At 37.8% G+C, this 20,867-nt stretch overlaps 1 protein-coding gene across 1 annotated transcript in view; it reads right to left on the bottom strand.

The window, feature by feature from the left end:
* LOC137274225 (brain tumor protein-like) overlaps window positions 1-13,908 on the bottom strand; it is a 28,316-nt gene extending 14,408 nt beyond the window's left edge. The window contains exon 1 of the mRNA XM_067807288.1: window positions 13,798-13,908. The gene's annotated coding sequence lies outside the window, so the exon portion shown is untranslated. The remainder of the gene's footprint in view (window positions 1-13,797) is intronic.
* Between the last annotated feature and the right edge of the window lie 6,959 nt (window positions 13,909-20,867).

Genomic DNA, 20,867 nt, shown 5'->3' with positions numbered 1-20,867 from the left:
GTCATGAGTTGAGATAAACGAGATAAATATGTTACTTGGCAAGGAAAACACCAATCTTCTGTTTATCATATTTAATGATCTAATGACTGCACTCAGAAGACAATATTGTCAAGAGAACAGGCAGAAGGTATCATTTAACCAAACTGATGCAGTTTTCTCAAAAACATAGTCTCACAAGTTAATACATACACTAAATAAAATGATCTTTATCAGACATGCTTCTAATTTCAAACACAGCTTCACAACAAAGGACCTACTTTTAGCACTTACAGACAAGATCCTTGGTATATATTATTAATACCATTTGTCTGGTCATAACGTGAGGCCACTGTATTCCTTAAACAAAGAATCACAAAATAGGTATGTCCTCATGGGGAGTTATGTCGTTCTAGTAGTCGTAGTGACTAACGCTAAAAACTCCCAGATCTGTAACAAGTCACTGAGTAACGACTCTCATTAACAATGGATCACTTGTCCTAACCCTGCTGTTTCACAACTCAGCGGGCACACAGGTACAACTTCTCAGTTGCTGATGGAGCCATGCTTAGATAATTCAGTTTATGACCATGAATGGGTCATAGGGATGGTCTCTAGGAAGTCTACCCTGTGGTCCTGAATACTGGTGGCTACAAACCGTAACACTATCACAAGTGTTACAAAATAAGCATAAAGTCATTCAGTGTATGAGTGAATGAGACGGGTCCAAAACTTAGTAGCATTCTTTCAATGTCACGTTGAAAGAGACAAAGATTGGTTTCACACAAGACTGGGAATTGAACCTGGGTCAGGCTGACAAACATATGCCGTAACCATGGTTAGTGCCAAAACAGGTTACATAACTGTCATATTTTATCATATACTTCATGAATTAATATGTAAAACCATTGTGGTCAATCTAACCCTTGGAATTTGTGTCAGTAAGGCAGCAGGATTAGTTGCATGTACAAGTGACCATAAATAATCTAAATTCTTTAGTGACAAAGTGAAAAACACCACATGAAAGCAAGATATTCCCTTATCATAAAATTCAGTCCTTACTGTGAACAAAGACTTGAGCTGGGCCAATTCTCTGGAAGTTCAAGCCTTGTACAACTTCTGTTATCACTGTGTATACAGAGACATTGTATGTCAGGGTTGTCGAAAAGTCAGACACAATCTCCTCATGTTATCAAGTGTAACATTAATGTATGATTTACCAAAGAATAAAAATAACCTAAATCTCCAGTTTGTGCACTTACATCAAGTAAAACATGGTGACTACATCGTGACATGGTGGAATTATCAATGGTTTTCAAGGTCTCAAATCCACCAGCTATTATTGCCATAGAACAATGATTGGTACTTTCAGCATTGTCGAAACTTGACTCACTATTTGTTGTGCGCTGTTTTAGTGACGCGGTGGTAGTGAAATGAGCACTAGTGACTTGACTGGCAGGCTTAACATCTCACTCAAGACAATGGGGTTGAGACATATGCGAGGCGTAACTGGTGCATTACTTCTGTGCAGTAGTATTTGACTGTTTCAGAATGCAGGTGTCTTGCGCTATTTCACCAGCTCCATAGACAGAGCGCGATGCAAATTGACAGTAGCTCACTAGTTGAAGTCAGTTTTTCTGTTGTTAAACATATCAAGATACCTAGTAGAATTTCAGGTCTTTAAGGCATCATTAGAGCATACTTTTAGCAAACATTCCATTTTAAATTGCATTTATGGAGAAATTAGATTCTGAATAGAAAAGTAGTTATGACATTAATTTGAAACATGTTTTCTTTCCATAGCAATTTTTGCAATTCTTTTATGTAATTCCATAGCTATCTGAACAGTTTTCAGGATAATCAAACATAATTGTTTCCTGTCTATTTTTATTACTTACCTGACTCTCAAATTCAATTACACAACTACACATGACAAATATGGGCATCTGAGCGTCTTTGAAGCAAAATTTAAATTCTGCAATATTTTGTTTGATTGAAATAATAATATTATTCAGAACAAATAACCAGTAACATGACAAAAACATAGATGTCATAAACAACTGTTGTTCATCAGGATGCAAATGGAAAAATAGAAAATAGCAGCTAGACAAGTGCAACAACACATGGTCACTGGTACATGATCGCTGCATAAACCTGCCCCAGCCATACCCATGCAAGTCAGGCAAAGCATTGTGTCGGCCTGTCTGGTCCCCCAAAAACCTGGCAATTGTTGCAACATTAACTCACAATATCAAGAAACTTAGATATCTACTGAAGCAGGAACATGAATGTCCATACTCACACCTATACACGTTATTAAATCCTATCGCCCCGGCTTCCAACCAGCATGCTACCATTTTCCCATTCCCAAGCGTCGTCTACGGCGATGAGTCAAGGCTCGAGGATGACTCACCTCCGAGCTCACAGACACTGTGGCCAAAGACGCTGCTGCCTCTCAGAACGGCAGGCAGCTCTGCTAGGCCTCAATGGCTATACATACAGCACTTATAAATTCCTCAAAACGACGGCATGTTATTGCACAGTTTCTCCATGTCAGATTCAGTCGGCAGCTGTTCCACGAGATTTTCTTATTGAACACCAGCAGATGGGAGGTTTAGGCCGGATTTGGTCTGACATTGCGTGGTATTATGTGGAAAAGCTGGTGTAAGACCTTTGTATGCCTGACATATTCCAACATAGTTGGTGTCACACAACAACAGTCTGTTGCCACCTGTCCACAAGACACTCACATAATCACGACAGTCTGAGTATTTAGAGGGGGAAGGAAATCAATTAAGGGGCTGGATGGACTTACTAGGAAATAGTACTGTTTCACAGAGGCATTCAAAGAATCACTGTTCAAATGAAAAAACACCTTTGTCTCCAGGAGTTAAAAACACTAAAATTGAACTGACATACTTGGATTAGGATGAAACTGATACATAAACTGGAGGCTTATAAAGTCAATCCTGATATTTAGTAATGAATGGCAAGATTATTTTATTTGGCAACATTTGAGTAGATAGCTTGAGGCTGACTATATTCCACTGGCTTCCTCAAAATTTTGCTTGCCACCAGCCGTAGGGCCATACTTATGATTCGTAACACAAGGAAACCATGACAAGTTTAAGTGGCAGCAATGTAAGTGGGTTATTTATAAACCATATGTAAGTGGTACATTCATATACCATATATAAGTGGTGTATTTATATACCATATATAAGTGGTATACTTATGTACTATAACCTTGGAACTAGACATTTCCTGACAAGACAGGAAGAAAAACACACTCAAAACATGGATGAGAACAACTGGGAACAGCAAGCGCCAAAGGAAGAGGATATGGTACTCTGACCTTTACAATGGATATCAAAGTGAATGTTTTCACCATGAAACATTCCATAACAAAACGGAGATCAATCACATTCTGCTATAGTTTAATACTAAACAGTATTTTTCCATACAGATTTAACAAACCTAAAACTTCTGATTTTTATTCAATATCATGTGAAGTAAATAAAAAAATCATCAGAATAAGCCTTTAACCCTTTTTTCAATTCTGCTTCAAAAATTTCTTTTCAGAGTATTCTCCAATACGACAATGTTAAAGTATAATTTCACTAAATGATGTCCACAACAGACAGTGCTCAGAAATAATAAGAGTCAGCTGTAGTGCTCAAAGCATTACCAAACTCAACCAGACAACTGCATACATGTACACTTGAAACATGTTTATCTTAAACAAGGTAAACACATGATACCATGTCTCTGAATCAAATATTGTAAAATTAACTATGAATGCCCTTTCACTTAGTCTGAATCTCTTCTCCCTGAAACATGTTTGAACTATAAGTTATTTTGTTGATCTTAATAACCTGAATTAATTTTTTAAAGTCCAATTTTGAAATTTCTATTAACATTTTGTGTTGGCCCCTATGAGTATGAGAGTAAAACAAATGGCCTGGTATGTGACTCAAACGATAAACATTAATAAAAACAACAATGAAACAGTCATACCTTATATCGAACCATTAATGAATCAGATTCTAGCTGAAACGCAAAGTCCTACAAATGCACAAGATGTTCCGCCTCATTTAGCAGTAATTTGTTCTCACACAGCCTCTGTGATGCTTGCGCTCAGCATTTAACCATTTCATGTGAAAACATTTTCACCTGATCAAAGGGATGCGATTGGAGCATGCTCCAGCCATGTATATGGATCCCATGGAGAGTTAATGGGATTCACCCATGCAATGACCTCCCAAGAAGGATGACCAGCTGAAGAATCCAACTCAGTTCCTATGTGATGATCATGCAAGGAAGGAACATGATCAAGCCAAAATAAGGAATACAGATAACAGGGGGTTACTATGACTGCTGCTGGAACCATGGAACCATTTCCTAATTGGTAAGATTTTGCAACCACAGCCTTCATTAAGACATGGAGTGAGTGAGTGAGTGAGTGAGTGAGTGAGTGAGACTTATCATGCAAACTTGATGTGAGAGGTATGACTTAACAAAAGTAGGTGATACTACACTGAATATGGTCCTGACAAACCGAGTGAGTGTGGTTTTAAGTTTGTAGCAATATTCCAGCAATATCCAGAAAAACCCAGAAAAGGGCTTCACACACTGGAACATAAGTCTTCATCCTACACTGCAACATCAGTACAGAACACATGGTAATCTGCCTGATTTGGGAGGTATGCCTGACCTGTCATAGGTTTTGGACATTTACAAGCTTGCAAATAAGACACAAAAGCATTGATATGATGTAGACACACCAAGAATCAAAGAACCAATCCTGGAGTGACTGAGATAGAGAGGCCCTCCGCACAACCAATAGGCCACCAGGGTCACAATGAGGGCCTAATGCACACTCAAATGGATATGCTAGTTCTGATTTAATTTGACACCATCACTTATGCGACAACTTATCTCAAGCCAAAAATTCTTCAAAATTAAATTTGTAGACCAAATAATTAATGAATGATGCATTACTGTCTGGGTTCAATGAGGCAATCACGTCAAAAGAGAAGCATCATGTCCCTAAACCAGTAGCCTTCAATTAAACATTGAAATATAATTCCTTATCATGCTAATAAGAAAGATAGCTACTGCATAATTTACAGAAATTAATGATGAAAAGCAATGTATCTGATGAATCATAAGCAAGCGATGCTTTAATTCACTCTGAAGGATGTTCAGAGCATGCTTACTTAGTACAATCTCTTTACGATAATGGTTTAATTTTTGATACAGATAATTTACAGCTGTACAATATCATGTATGTAATTTGAAATGAGGTTCACTGAGAATTTCAACTAAAAGTTAGAATTTATACAGGAGCAGTAACTGACAAATACACCTCCCCATCTTACACTATTTTACGAGTGGTAAGAATCATATTGCAAAGGCAAGGATCATTGACACAGTATCAAAGATCACTTTCACAGTGGCAAGAACTACAGACTAACAGCTAGTCTCTGAAATGAACATATTTTACTGAAAAATGTTCATAGTAAAAAAAATATAATATAATGAAATAGAGACCTGAGACTTTCTTCATTGAAGCTAGGGGAATCTAGACTTGCCACATTTTCTAGACTTGCATAGACTTCCTTGGATATATTTGCTTAGGGTATGTACAACAGACTACAAGAACTACAGAACATCAGCCAATTTTGTGGAAAGAAACACTGAAATCATGGCTAGTATCAATGCTAAAGAAATCATTATGTCAGGCCCTGATTTGATAAGCTATAGGGAGAGGTCATTCTTTCAATTTCCTTGTAATATTTTACAAACTTCCATCCAACATAAAACTCCAAGCACTCTCACAATGCAAGTGAGAAAACAGCCTTCACCTAAAAATATAAATTCATAAATGTGATACCTTTTAGTTTTTACATTCACTTTTTTGAAAAACACTATTTATAACCTGTAATGCTCATAAACAGCAGAGCAAGACCCCCCGCCTAAATCACCCCTTAGTTAATAAATCCACCTTGTGAAAGTCCACATCACTTGTGCAAACTATTTAATGCAGAGAGAATCCTGATGGATGTGTTTGGGTGAATGAGTTGCAAAGCTGGGGCAGGTGATCTCTACACTGCCACCAAATAACCTTCTGTGGGTGGACAAAACACATCAGACAGTCTTGTGCAGGCCAGCCATCTACGGCAGAAAGAATGGGGCCATGGATTAGGTGATGGAGCGATTCATTGAAATTCTTGGTCAGTCAGTCTATGCAGATGAACACTTTGAAAGACATTATCACTATCATTCATCTTCTATCTCCAAAAGAAGAATAACAAAACGCATAAACATTTACAAATCTATGACATTTTTATGCTGTATTTATGACATGAATTAAGTGTTCTTGATGATTTACCCCATGTTCAAGCTGACACAATGCACATTACAAAGTGTTTGAAAATCAAATGATCTTGCATTAACCAGCATACAAAGTATGTATTTAGGGGGTGGGGTGGGCATAGCTTAAAGAAAGTGGACTTTCGCCTTACATCTGCCAGCAGATGTTTGCATTTAAAAGAAGTCTATGCAAATTCATATCCATATACAGTTTAGAAATACTTCAAGATTTGTTCCTTACTATAACCACAAACTACACCTACCATATTTACACAAAACTGCCATGATATTCAGCATCTGCAATTTGTCTGACCTGACTTGAGAGGGGCAACATCTGGCAATTCCAGTGAGCCCAGATTTGATACAGATGCTCAGAAAATGCATTACACAGGTGGAAAAACAGTTTGCCTATAAAACTCGGGATAAGTAGACACAGGACAAATAGACTTTGATAGATTTCACCCAACTGGATAGTTACTGGAAGGCTAACAGCTTGCTCAGAATGCAGGACATTTGAGACTCAATTTTAGACTGAATATGTCTGGCATGCAATAATTTCATTGGCAGGTCATGACACAGAAATTATGTTTTATCAAATGAATGCGCATAAAACAAAGAGTAAAAATATGTTTAGATTTTATATTTTAAAACCAACATTTTCGATACTGATTAGGCCCGTCCCGTCTGAACTGATCAGAATCATCTGCTTGGAATTCCATAGTGAGTTACGCAATGGTGAATTAAACATATGGAAGGGCAGGTGAGCCAAACACGTCGGCCATAATACATGGAAATGTGATGCCAAAATGATGGCAGGGCTGAGTGCAAACATATACCAAACAAAACATGAAAAAACATGAAGAATCATGAACAATTATGGGTATGTTTACATGGTAGTGATGGAGGGAAATTTCATAAAAATGTTATTAAGGAACCACATGATAGCGGAGATGGTTCATCCTTGTTATAAATTTTAATCTCATTCATCTTGTTGACTATTTTAAAATAATGTGGACTTTATCACACACAGAAAAATGTTCTTTCTCTCTTTCCTATTTTTCTTCTACATTATGATCTACTCTCTATGGTCAACAAACTATACATTATAGACTATTCATATTTGAGTGAGGGAGTTTAGTTTTACGCCGCACTCAGCAATATTCCAGCTATATGGCGGCGGTCTGTAAATAACGGAGTCTGGACCAGACAATCCAGTGAACAACAACATGAGCATCGATCTGCGCAATTCGGAACCGATGACATGTCAACCAAGTCGGCGAGTCTGACCACCCATGGGTTGCTGAAGGCCTATTTTACCCTGGGACCTTCATGGGTTTATTCATATTTGAAGTTTTAATAGAACTTTGTAACTGGGAAGTTCTGGTAGACATGCCAGCAGCCTTAGAGAACACCAAAGTAGAACAGAGACTGAAAAATCTGCTTTGGTGACCAGTGATAAGAGCAACTGGTTTACCACCGTCAACAGATTCAAACTCTGATTTTAATGAGGACAATGCGACACAATACCTACTGGGCCACTGAAGCTATCTCTAAGAAAAATGAATATGTTGTTTATGAAAAACTAAGTCCTGTACGATGAGTCTGGGTTTGGGGGCATCAGTCTGGGTTTGGGGGCATCGTGAAGTCTATATCAGTCCTTCCATCTTGGACAGCACAGGGTTATTTAGTATTGCTACCAGATGCAAATATAAAAACAGAAGAGACTAATCAATAATACTGCTTCATATATCTGTCAGCATGCTTCTGATTGATTGCTCACAAACACATCGAACAAATGCTTTGCCTGATTATTGGTTCTACTGTTTTCAAATAATCCTTTAGGTTCTGACTTAACCAAAATCTGAATACACTGGAATTCTCTACAGGTTGGCTTCATAATAGGTCAACACTTTTAGACTAATGCTTAGTCTCTGAATACATATAATTTAGATGGTAACAAACAATCAGATTTAAAGAGAAACGGATATCCAGAGAGATGAGAGATGCAAAACCAGGGCAAATCTAGACTTGCTTCATTTCAGGCTTCAGCACTGCAGGGAGGGTTAGGCAGTTGGGAATACAATGGTCCAGAGACTGACTAGCACTCCCTATAATCCTAGTTTAGCACTCTATATTTTCATCTTCAACCTCAAACAGCAATATAGTGAGCTGGCAAATAAGATAAGAAAAAATATATAAATGTATGAGTGGCTTTTCACCAATTTTGCAACTTTTTTTTAAATTCTAACACTTAGACTGCTGGTATTCATGAATTTGTTTATGAAGTAGATTGAGTCGTTTCTTTCTCGAAACATTTCTATAACAAATGAAGAGGGAGTCATACAACTTCAGAAAGGATTATACTTTTCATTGCATCAGTTGTTGTCATCACTACCACACATTTCAGTGTTGTGCATAGCATGTTTGATGTCATTTTGAGACCGATGAATTGCTTACTAATACAATATCAAATAATTGCAATAAAACCAAAACATTGCAGTCACATGAAATCGACAGACCAACTGCAGATTTGTCTCATAATTTTGAATACTTGGACAAAAAGGTTGTTTGACAAACGATCATTATTTTGCTGTCAGTTTTTGTTACTTTTTACCGTGGTGGGGAAAGGGAGACTATTTGTTGGTAGAACAGTCGGGTAATCAAAAAGCTTGCATATTGAAATGTTAATTTTATATGTGCATCTCCCATACCTGGCTGTTCCACCAGAAAGTGGTCCCATTTATAAAATATAGCGACAAGTGACAACAAAATAATGATCTCTTGTCAAAAGAACGCTTTTTTTATTCGGATGTTAAAACATCTAATAGGCTGAAACTGTCTCTTAGGATCATTTTAAATTAATTTCAGAAAGGATACTGACTTTCATTATTGAACGAAAAGAGCAAAATAACCATAGATTGTAACCAAAAGAATGTGGTAATGTGTAAAATAAGACAAAATCCCATTTCCATATATCACAAACACGCTGCATGACACTCCTTTCGTCACTGTAGATCTGTGTCCTTGAAATTAGGCACCAGATGGCTCTAATGCAACCACAAAGTGTCTTTTTCATCATTCATCCATTGTAACTTACTGCTTACAAATGGATTTCAGCTGCCATGACAATATGTATTATAGAATAATACGACCATTTAATTTGCCAGTGTGTTACATCACAGGATGAGGTGTAGTCAATTGTCATAGAAGTCTCAAGGCCAGGGCTTCATACAATACTTCGGAGGCAGCAAGCTTGAGTATAACTATAACATACAGTTCATCGTCATGTTCTTGAGAATCAAATGGGGTTTAGGCAAAACTTCACAATATTCCAGTTTCATGGTGGTGAATGAAATGGGGAGATGAACCTGGACCTTTGATCAGCTAACCCTTTCAACAACAGGCGACCCCACTACGACCATCCCCATATACTGAATCAGCTATTCAGTGACTAAATATTGTTCTAGGTCCCATTCCGGCCCAAGCCTTCCACATCAGCATGGGAAACAAGAAATGAAGAAACCATACTGACCTCAAACACACCCATACTGCTGACAATGCTAAGCATAAAATAACAGATGGGACGCCTCTTTGCTCGAGTGTTTTTAACATGAATACAATAAACCTACATCTAAGTAAATAATCTATCATGATCACAACCACTACAACATTCTACAGTTATCAAACTGAGACAGTCCATCAGAATAAAATGACCAATAATTTTGTTTTCAGAATATTTTCAACGTGCTAATCAAATATTTGCACCATTATTAGCTCAGCTTACTTGACTGAAGATGCCTGTCAGATACTAGACTTGACGTTTGGAATCAATGGTTTTAAGATTTCTACCTATTGGAAAACTGAAGTGTAGACACTTTTTACTGATGATAAATGCATTGTTCATGAACTACAGGCTGAAATACCTCTAATGTCATGATATCATAGTTTTAGTCACACATTCACTGTTGTCTGTTTGCAGTGAAAAGGTACTGATGAATTTCACTTTAAACAAGAAAGGAGACCAAAAACAGTGAAATAATGATTGCGAATCCTCCTAATTTTCCCATGCCAACTGAAAATTGAAGTCTCAGAATCTCATTCAACTTATAATAAAAGTTGTTTAACAAATGATCATTGATTAAAATCATTATTGTTGGTTTGTATTACAAGGATGTAAATGCAGTAGTTGGAGCAAAGAAACAAATGCATGTGCAGGATGTCAGGAACGTTGACTAAGTTCAACCCTACTTGCTCTCTGTGTTTTATTTTATGTGCATACCACCTTGTAATAAAATAAATAAAAAAAAACTATTTGAAACTATGATTGCTTGTTAAATAACTTTTATCCTATCTTGAATAAAATTCTGAGATTTAATGTTCAGTTGGCAAGGTCAAATTATGAGGATTCGAAATCTTAATTTCCCTTTATTTGATTTACTCTTTTGTTTAAATGAAGTCTGTCGGCATGTTTTCATTGCAAACAGACTGTAAGTGAAAAAGACTACTGAATTAGTAATATTTTTTATTCAGCAATACATAACCTATTAACACTCAACACTATGGAAGTAACATAAGTGCAGACCCACAAGATGATAAGTATGGCTGCTTAACAACATAGCAATACCATCTACCACTGTAACACTCTAAGAATTAACAAGCTCAGAATGGATGAGTGAGGGTGCCAAGTGTAAGGGAGGTAACTCTTGATGATCAAGCCAGCTGAAGCCACAACAAAGAACCATCTGCTGAGCACGAGGCCCACATTCTCCTTGCCAGTTTGATGAGTGCCTCAACACAATAAAAGAGTGTTGACAGCTACAAAATGGAATTTTGAGAACAAGTAACGCAGACTTAAATGTCACATGCTGACTTTCTTTAGGAGCAAGACTCCTCCTAGCTGGGACATAACCTGACTTGTCTTAGAAAGTGAAGACTGAGAATTCATCAGTTTGAACACCCTTTGTCGTGACATAACTGTGACAATAAGAACTTCGAATGCCTTTTTAATATGTCAGTTTTTCAATGCATTTTTCACTCGCCCTTCAATAATACTTTGGTCGTAACAAATACTGCATTAAATTAGCACTTAGGTTAACCATATGAATATATGCTCAAAAACTAGCCAGTGTCATTACTCCAAATTAAAAAAACACAAAAAGCAACCAAAGAGACACAAACTGTTTGAGTTTAGAGACATTTTTGAGGGACAATTCCGAAATACATGTCATAATACACACATTTGGAATGTAACTGATGCAATATACAGATCATCCACTGGTTGTATGAAATATTCATAATTTCATAACACAAGTGTAAATGGAAGATTCTCACCTGAACATATGACTTGTAAATAAAGAAAGCCCATGTTCCATTCCACTCACTTGATATGAATGCAGTAGTCTCAAAGTGAAACTAAATATGGGAACATTTGCAAAGAATGTGTTGATAACATACTTGACTGCCATTATCAGTAAATGAACTGAAAGTAGTCATGACCAAAATGGGGATCAGCGCTTGGGGTATTGGTCAGCTCTTTGCCTCAAGGTCTTTACCGTAGTCTGTCCCACAATCTCGAACCATATTCTTTTCCCTACTGTCATGCCCTGTTTGCAATGCTAAAGCCTCAAATAAAGCAAGTCTACATTTCCTAAGGTTCAGAAATCTCTGGTCTCCCTGGGGCTCCTTTTCAATATATATGGGTTTGTTTGTTACTATGAAAATGACATATATTCAAAGACTAAGCGGTAGTCTATCTTTACCCCTAAGCACAAGAACAATGTCAAGGACACCTTGAGTATCCATGCATTTAGAGCATTGTAGCAAAAATAAACATTACTGGCAAACAGTCAAATGAATAGTTTTCGTTCTATTCCTAATAGAGACAGGACATACAAAAGAACAAATGTCACATTTTTTTACTAAATCAGGTCACTGATAAGTTTTACATCAATGTAGCCATTAACAGGTTTTGTTGTGAAAGTTTATACTACACTTAAAAATATTGCAACAGTGTGTAAATAACCAATTCAAACCAGGGAACTGCATGGATAGATAATATAATCACTTGATTTGACTGAATTCTTGCTGAAAATCAATGGGAAGGCTGTGGAATGAGTGATTACATACACAAGCTTTGAAGATTATTTAGATAAAGGTGTTCTGTTCAGTGACATGTAGAATCTACTGATCAATCTATGAACTGACTGACCAAGTCACAGAAACTATGACAGAATATTTCAAACACCAAAACACTTTCACCGCAAAAACACACAAAAGACATTGCAAATCTCTAGATTTTCATGGCAACATACATAGCTAGGAGACAATGAACAGAAAAAACAACTTACTGATTACATCAATTTAAGATGTTCAAAGAGAAAACTAAATATTTTCATGTCTTAAAGCAGCTTCATCCTTTCTGATCACTGTCACACACTACCCTGAAATGAAAATCCCACGTTTCAAACCCAATTTGACACAAAGGACTCGGAGTTTTCAATTCAGTTCCATCAATTCTGACAGACATTATTTTAACAAAGATGCCTGCAGGTCAGTTTCTTCCAAACACCAGACAATAATGTGGTTATATTTGACAAAGGCACTTTGAATTTTCTCCATCTGAACTGATCGTGTTACAACCTTTCTTGATGGTCTTTGTTTACCAGTGACTGAGTGAGAGGCTCCCAGGTCCACCAGACTGTGACCCGCGCCTTTATTGGCGGCAGGGCAGTCGAACACACCTAAAGCTCGAAGGGAATTTAGTACATTTTGAAATGACAACGGCACCTGCAGATCCTAGGCAAATTATTTCGGTGTACCAGCAGCCACCGAAAGGTCAAACGAAATCACTTCAGTCTTGTACATAGAGACGTGACGACGAGCGAGTTCATAATCTATTTTTGGATCAGCTGATTTCCCTGTTATGTCAACATATGCGAAGTAACCCAAATATTCTAAGCGACGAAAAGATACATTGTTCTCTGTTCATTCATATAAAAGCTCGAGCGTAATCAACATGTGCGCGAAAATATAACAATGTGACAAAAAGTTACACATTAGAAATAGACACGACTGTCTCAGCCAATCAGATTTCTTGTAAGAAGATGCCTTGTCTGAATTGAACTTAGAAAAATCAAAACAATGACCTTTTCCCCTAATTTACAACACACGAAAAGTCAGTTCAAGAACCACCAAAACCTTCCGAACACAATCTATGTAATAACCACCGATGTTAACAACGAAAACACGACGATCGGGAAAAATTTATCCACTGACTCATTGTCTAGAAACAGTGCAAAACAAATACGCCATGTTCTGGCACATAAAGAAAGAACGACAGCGAAAACCGACCGCCTGAATCTATGTATGTCAGTCAACATCTATACATACAACCACAACATACACACAAAATAGCTCACTAAGTTTCCGATCGTGAAAAGAACTTACTTAATCATGGGTTACGTCAAAAATTCTTCGGAAGACATGTGCGCCTCACTGTCCCGCCATGACAAAAGATTTCTGCCTCGGTATGGTTGTGAATTTCAGACTGAGCTAATTAGCGCTGTAGCGCCCTCTAGACGAGTCTGGGCTTCGCGAGGAGAACGCCGAACGCGGCTGGCGTTGGTTTAGCCTGCCAGTACGAGGAAGTAAGGGGAGCTCACAGGCTCGCACTGCGATGTATCATCAATATCGTGAGTCACACACGGTCTGGGGCCATCTGTCGCATTCATCAACTCATCGAAGAACACACAAAAAGTCAACCGTCTTTGTACACGAATAATATGATGGAGATTTTATTTAATCTATAAGCATACCCAGACTGCACTAATTCCCCTGAAGTCTCTTTTCAAGCAAAATATGTGAAGTAGTGTAACGATTGTTTGGGTGCTTGGGCATTGTCCCTTTGTCCTACTTTGAACTCTGATGAGATTTGTCTGAGATGCAGTAACACAGAGGTATGCGCGTTAATCAATACTAGTTTGATTTGAAGCCCGGCATTAAAATCAAACATTTCTGGCTTTTGCATTGGTTAAGAACCTCCATTTTCTACATAATACGTGCAATTTTATTATCTTCGCAAATGCTCAGAAACTACTCAACACCTATATGTATAACGAAACATACAAACGCCTCTCCTGCTGTAACAGTTGTGTGTTATAATACTTAGTCCCAGTCTGGACCGATAATTGATTACGGAGACGACCTGGTTAAATATTTACACCCATCCGCCAAATCTACCACATGTAATTATACAATCCTAAAATTGTGTCACGTAAGATAATCACCAACCTGATATGACAGTGTATAATATAAATAGACAAAATGACAAGTTATTGCAGATATCTTGCATCTTGTAAAAAGCTTATATCAGAACTTCAGTTTGTTAATGTTCAAGACCTATCTCTAAAGCGAAAACTTTGTCAACCCCAGTCAACTCCACGACATCAATCCTTGACTAGGTTTCCAGAATAAAATAGTATTTTATATTTTTGTTTCTCGGTGGTAGAAAGAATTTGTATTCGTCCATAAATGCACATTGATAACTTTTGTTATCCAAAGCTATAAAAGAGCACGAAGAGACTGCTGTTTTTTAGTATCAATTACAAAAAAATCTTGTTCAGTATTAACGGACCAGAGACGCCTAGCAACTGAGATTATAAAGTGTTATGTTTATAAGTTTATGATCTTTGCTGGTAACGTCTTTTATTAAATATGTACATATAAGTTCTGACAGTTTTCATCCCGATTACACAGTTTCCATACAAGCGGAGGTCCTTACTAACACAGTTCCACTGTTTTTAAATAGCTGAATCACACCGTCACATGAATTGTGTTTAGTCACACTGCGTTATCCAAACAGGCCCAGTCAGATAGTCGGTACAGTGATGATTCACTAATATGAACCGTCATATAGTTGGAATATACCTGAGTGCGGCGTGAAACTAAATTCACTCACTCACTTATATGGAGCCGTTTCCACCTACTGAATGGGTAGCTTACTTTCTATATTCACCTCAGGAACTGTTGCAATGTATATAATTATATACATCGTGCTATCCTTAAAGTTGTCTCCCTTGAAATTTAAATCACTCGATGCTGATTAAATGTCAAACCCTCACGGGTTTCTGATTTGAATATCAATATGTCAAAGCTGTAAAGCTGTTCGACAAAATAACGTTTCCCAAACATATCACGTATTTATCAAATTTGATGATTTCTATTTGTTTTCATAACCGAGCATCGTTTTAGCTTATTCAGAAACAAGTTTCACAAAGCGGGAACGTAATGTGATTAATTTATTGCAGGCAGTGTATGCTAATAACTTTCAACATTACATTTGTCATAATGTAAGGTTCGATCCATGTCCTGATGCGTGATCACCGAACACAAAACCCACTTAGCTACCCACTCATCAGAAGGTCGCTGGGGCAGCCTAGTGGTGAAAGCGTCCGATCGACCCGCGTTCGATTCGCCACATGGGAACAGTGTGTGAAGCCCATTTCTGGTGTCCCCCGCCGAGATATTGCTGGAATGTGACTGAAAGCGGCATAAAACCATTCTTACCCTCTCACTTACAGGTTGACTGGGATACTATAGTGTATCCCGATATCGTCATGGGAGATAAGTACTGTATTATGTCATTGTGTATTTTGTCTAATCCACTTTCAAAGTACACATCATCACATTGATACGACATATCATAGTATATCATCACATTGATACGACATATCATAGTATATCATCACATTGATACGACATATCATAGTATATCAGTGTATGAAATAAGACCCAGCCCCAGACAGACATCAGACTTGGCAACTTCAGAATGTTACCAGCCCAAAATGGATCTACTCCAACTGCGTAGATCGATGTTCACGATGCCAGTCACTGGATTGTCTGGTCCGGACTGGATTATTTACACACCGCCTTCATATGTAGCTGGGGTATAGTTGAATGCGATGTTGAACAACAACAACAACGACAACAACAACAATAACAACATCCGATCGAGGACACATTGTCTAGAAAGAAAAAAAACAACAGAAGGTCGTATGGGTATGATGGCAGTTACTTTGCAAAAGAATAAGACATTGTTTCGTTCAACAGCAACCTGTTCGATTGCGTGCCATTCTACTCCGACATCGTGCGGTATTGCTCGTGACATCAACCACTGGTTTGATGGGAACTCCAATGTTTTCAGTCCACCGGTCATTTCACTCAGGAACACTGCAGACTGTAGCGTAAAAATACATTTAGAAAAGTATAACTGTGAATTGTGGAGCCTCTTCCCACTCTTTGTAATAGTTGCTTTTAGGGTTTAGGAAAATCAGTTTACATCCTTCATTTGTATATTCACAATAAAATGAGCTATTACATGCGAATGGTTATATATGTTTAATATACATTATGTCAGGTGAAAATTTAGATGCTAGTGATATATCCTCGGAGATAAAGCTTGTCTAATGAAACCACCCCTAAGCATCTTTATGTTTTGCTAAAACTCAAAGTTCATGATGAAATCATCTATGAACAAACTGTCAAATTCTCTGGTTTAAATCGGTCCAAATAATCCATGATGTCACAATACCCTAATCACCTAGCAGGATGAAAGCTCACGTTCGGTGCACGCCTGTCAATATATGTTTTTGAATACTTCTTAAAGTAACTATCAGCGTGAGGTCCAAACTGTGGTGGCTAAGCTGGAACATGCAGAGATAGACACCGTGGTCACATCGCGTGTTTCTATTATCTACTATATCATTGTATGTCTCTACGTCAAGGAAACGCTAAGCCTACCCATCAAAAGTTTAGTGAGTGAGTGAGTTTAGTTTTACGTCGCATTCAGCAATATTCCAGCTATATGGCAGCGGTCTGTAAATAATCGAGTCTGGACCAGACAATCCAGTGATCAACAACATAAGCATCGATCTGCGCAATTTGGAACCGATGACATGTCAACCAAGTCAGCGAGCCTGATCACCCGTTCCCGTTATAGTCGCCTCTTACGACAAGCACTGTCGCTTTTTATGGCAAGCATGGGTTGCTGAAGGTCTATTCTACCCCGGGATCTTCACGGGCCCATCAAATGTTTAGATTCACCTGTGTAGATGTAGCCACATACTTCAGTCAACTGTTCTGAACTAGTTTTTGCAAAATGTTCCATACTGTTTAAATGTACTGTTTACTCATGAACTAATGTATTGTACAACAAATTCGTAACGTCGAAAAACTTATTGCCATACGTTCAATAAATTATGAAACTCGGTGAAAATTGAAGAATTCTCAACAAGGTTTTACACTAAAACGCAGCTGTTCATATGCACGATATTTGCACATGCTCTCCAGCAATTTATGCATGATCCCCGTGCAATTCATCTGCATAAAGTTTGCTTTTGGTTCCCACAGGTTAGTGAAGAAAGTCTTCTAACCATACATATATGCATAACACACCGTGAGGCTTTAAGTGAGTCTAGACTTTTGATGGGTAGTATATATCCAGGCAATAAGTTCGTTGGCTCTGCGATCACCTTTGTTATTGTGTACTCTATCTTGTTTCTAGGCACTTTAGGATACTTCCTCCATTGTAAATTCAAGATGAGTTCACGTATATTCATGGTACCTGAGGTGTTTTGGTTCATGAATATGCACAGATTTCGGTAAAAGGTCTTTTAACTTCTCCATGCTGAAACAGAACACAATTTGCTCTACTGAGAAGTCTGGTATACAGACCCTGAAGCAAAGATATCAAAGAAAGCCCACGCAAGTCTAGAAAATATGGCAAGTCTAGATTTCCACAGTTTCAGGAAGATTGTCTTAGGTCTCCTTTTCATGATACACTGTATATTACATGTATTTTTTGTTATAGGAATCTTTTGCCTGTAAAATATGTTCATTTCAGATACTAGCTGTTAGTCGTCTGTATGCTATGTTGCTGGTATTGCGCTCAGACACTGAGGTGCAGCACAATACAGACACAAGAGACGTTTGGTTTTACTAAAGTCATTGCATACTAGTGTCAGACCTTCTTTTCATTATTATCACTGCGACAAATACAAGCCCAAAGAGATGGGAAAACGCATACCAGATTAGAAGGAAAATACCCAGTGCAGCCCTTACAAGTCTAGATTATCAGTGTCCGAAATTGCATTTCATTTCAGTTTAAAACTTTATTTTTTTCTGTAAAACATGTTCATTTCAGAGTGTAGATATTAGTCTGATATAACACCGGATTAGATTATAATAGAACTTCGCACGAAACACAATTTCTAAAAGTGGCAACAGAAAGAACGCGAGTGCAAGTATTAATCACATCTGAAGAGATTCTACATACAAAAAGGTTTGACTAGCACAGATCTTTCCACTCTGTATTTTGTTCCCTATGCACATGAAGAAATATATAAATTTTGTAATATCAAGGTATCCGATTCACAAAGTGTACGTAGTAACAGTCATTTTGATTCCAAATACACATGATGTCATACAACGTTCTTTGAATGATGATTTATCATCGACGTTCCGTGCTACCAGCAGTTCATCACGATGCATTTAGTTACCTCCCTTGGGTGTCGGTTTCACAGCGACATTTGGCATTTCAAGTGAATCCTAAATGTCAAGCTATGAGATTCAAATTTGAACAGGTTTACATGTAACGTTATCAGTTACTTACAGCATTTCCCAGCATTTTCAAGAGCATACGTGCTCCTATCTTTCATACATATAATCATAACAATGAGCACAGCGTTCGAAATAACCGCCGGCCCGGAGGCCCAGTGCTGGTTGTTATAGTATCGGACCGGCAGTTTCAAATATGTGCAGGCAATTATGGCCTTCAGTAAATTATCTGTCAATTATGTTTCATCTGGAATGCACGGGAATCATCTACAATCCATCATGTTACGATAACTTACAGTTTCACTTCCTGGTATTTAGCGCTTTGGCGTAGGAATGTCAACACCAGTCTAAAAAATCATAAAACCTCCCCCCTGTGCCACAGGCTTCGCTTGATTTTGTGTTAACAGCGTGAAACTGTGCACAGTGTAGTCTGTTTTTGGTTTTGTCGGTTTGACTTTAACCAAATGAGCTTGCAGATTTCGTTCAGGGCATGTATATTTAAAGCCTGCAGGTAGCAACAGGCATCGATGGCAAGCTGGTAAATAAAAGTATTGCAAACACTGAATGAGTAATATATAGCACTGTATCCATCCATTAGGTGCGTGCTCAAAGAGCATAAAATGACAGAAAAAAGACACGTAGTAAAATAATAGTGTGAAATATAACCTTATGAATGATATTCTGAAATAGAGCGCATGAATAATAGCAGGAGAAATTGTCTATGCATTATCGTTCGTGAATAATAGGGTGAAATAGAGTGTATGAATAATAACCTCCAAATAGTTGCGTCTTGGGTTTTGATCTGAATGCAGTTAATGATAGTGAAAGTTTGATGTACAGGAAAGTTTGTTACATAGTGGAGGACCTGCATGCATGACTGAAGGACTTCTGTCTATAGTTGGTAAGGTCATATTTTGGTGTATTCAGAAGAGACAGGTTTTGAGATCGAAGAATCTTTATAGGGAGGTAGTCCTCTAGCATACTAGAAAGACATGGTGGTGCCATATCATTTTCACATTTGTACCCCATATATTGAATTTTGAAGTTGATTCTTGCTTCAGTGGGAAGCCAAAGTAAATCCTTAATATCTGGCCTTATGTGCGATGGCTTTGGCATTCTCGTTACTACCCTGGCAGAAGTTCTGGGGCTTCTTTTGCGAAGCAGCCATTAACGTTACCTCCCATTCTTTAACACTGTACTAAGGTTGCCTGTTAACTCCCATTCTTTAACACTGTACTAAGGTTACCTGTTAACTCCCATTCTTTAACACTGTACTAAGGTTGCCTGTTAACTCCCATTCTTTAACACTGTACTAAGGTTACCTGTTAACTCCCATTCTTTAACACTATACTAAGGTTACCTGTTAACTCCCATTCTTTAACACTGTACTAAGGTTGCCTGTTAACTCCCATTCTTTAACACTGTACTAAGGTTGCCTGTTAACTCCCATTCTTTAACACTGTACTAAGGTTGCCTGTTAACTCCCATTCTTTAACACTGTACTAAGGTTACCTGTTAACTCCCATTCCTTAACACTGCACTAAGGTTACCTGTTAACTCCCATTCTTTAACACTGTACTAAGGTTGCCTGTTAACTCCCATTTTTTAACACTGTACTAAGGTTGCCTGTTAACTCCCATTCTTTAACACTGTACTAAGGTTACCTGTTAACTCCCATTCTTTAACACTGCACTAAGGTTACCTGTTAACTCCCATCCTTTAACACTCTACTAAGGTTACCTGTAAACCCCCATTCTTTAACACTGTACTAAGGTTACCTGTTAACCCCCATTCTTTAACACTGCACTGAGGTTACTTAAGTCGAACTCCCGTTCTTTAACACTGCACGAAGGTTACCTAAGTCGAACCCCCATTCTTTAATACTGCACTAAGGTTACCTGTAA

This window comes from Haliotis asinina, chromosome 2 (genome assembly GCF_037392515.1).
Source record: "Haliotis asinina isolate JCU_RB_2024 chromosome 2, JCU_Hal_asi_v2, whole genome shotgun sequence".
In the NCBI taxonomy this organism is placed as follows: Eukaryota; Metazoa; Mollusca; class Gastropoda; order Lepetellida; family Haliotidae; genus Haliotis; species Haliotis asinina.
This window is presented reverse-complemented; position numbering and strand designations above follow the sequence as displayed.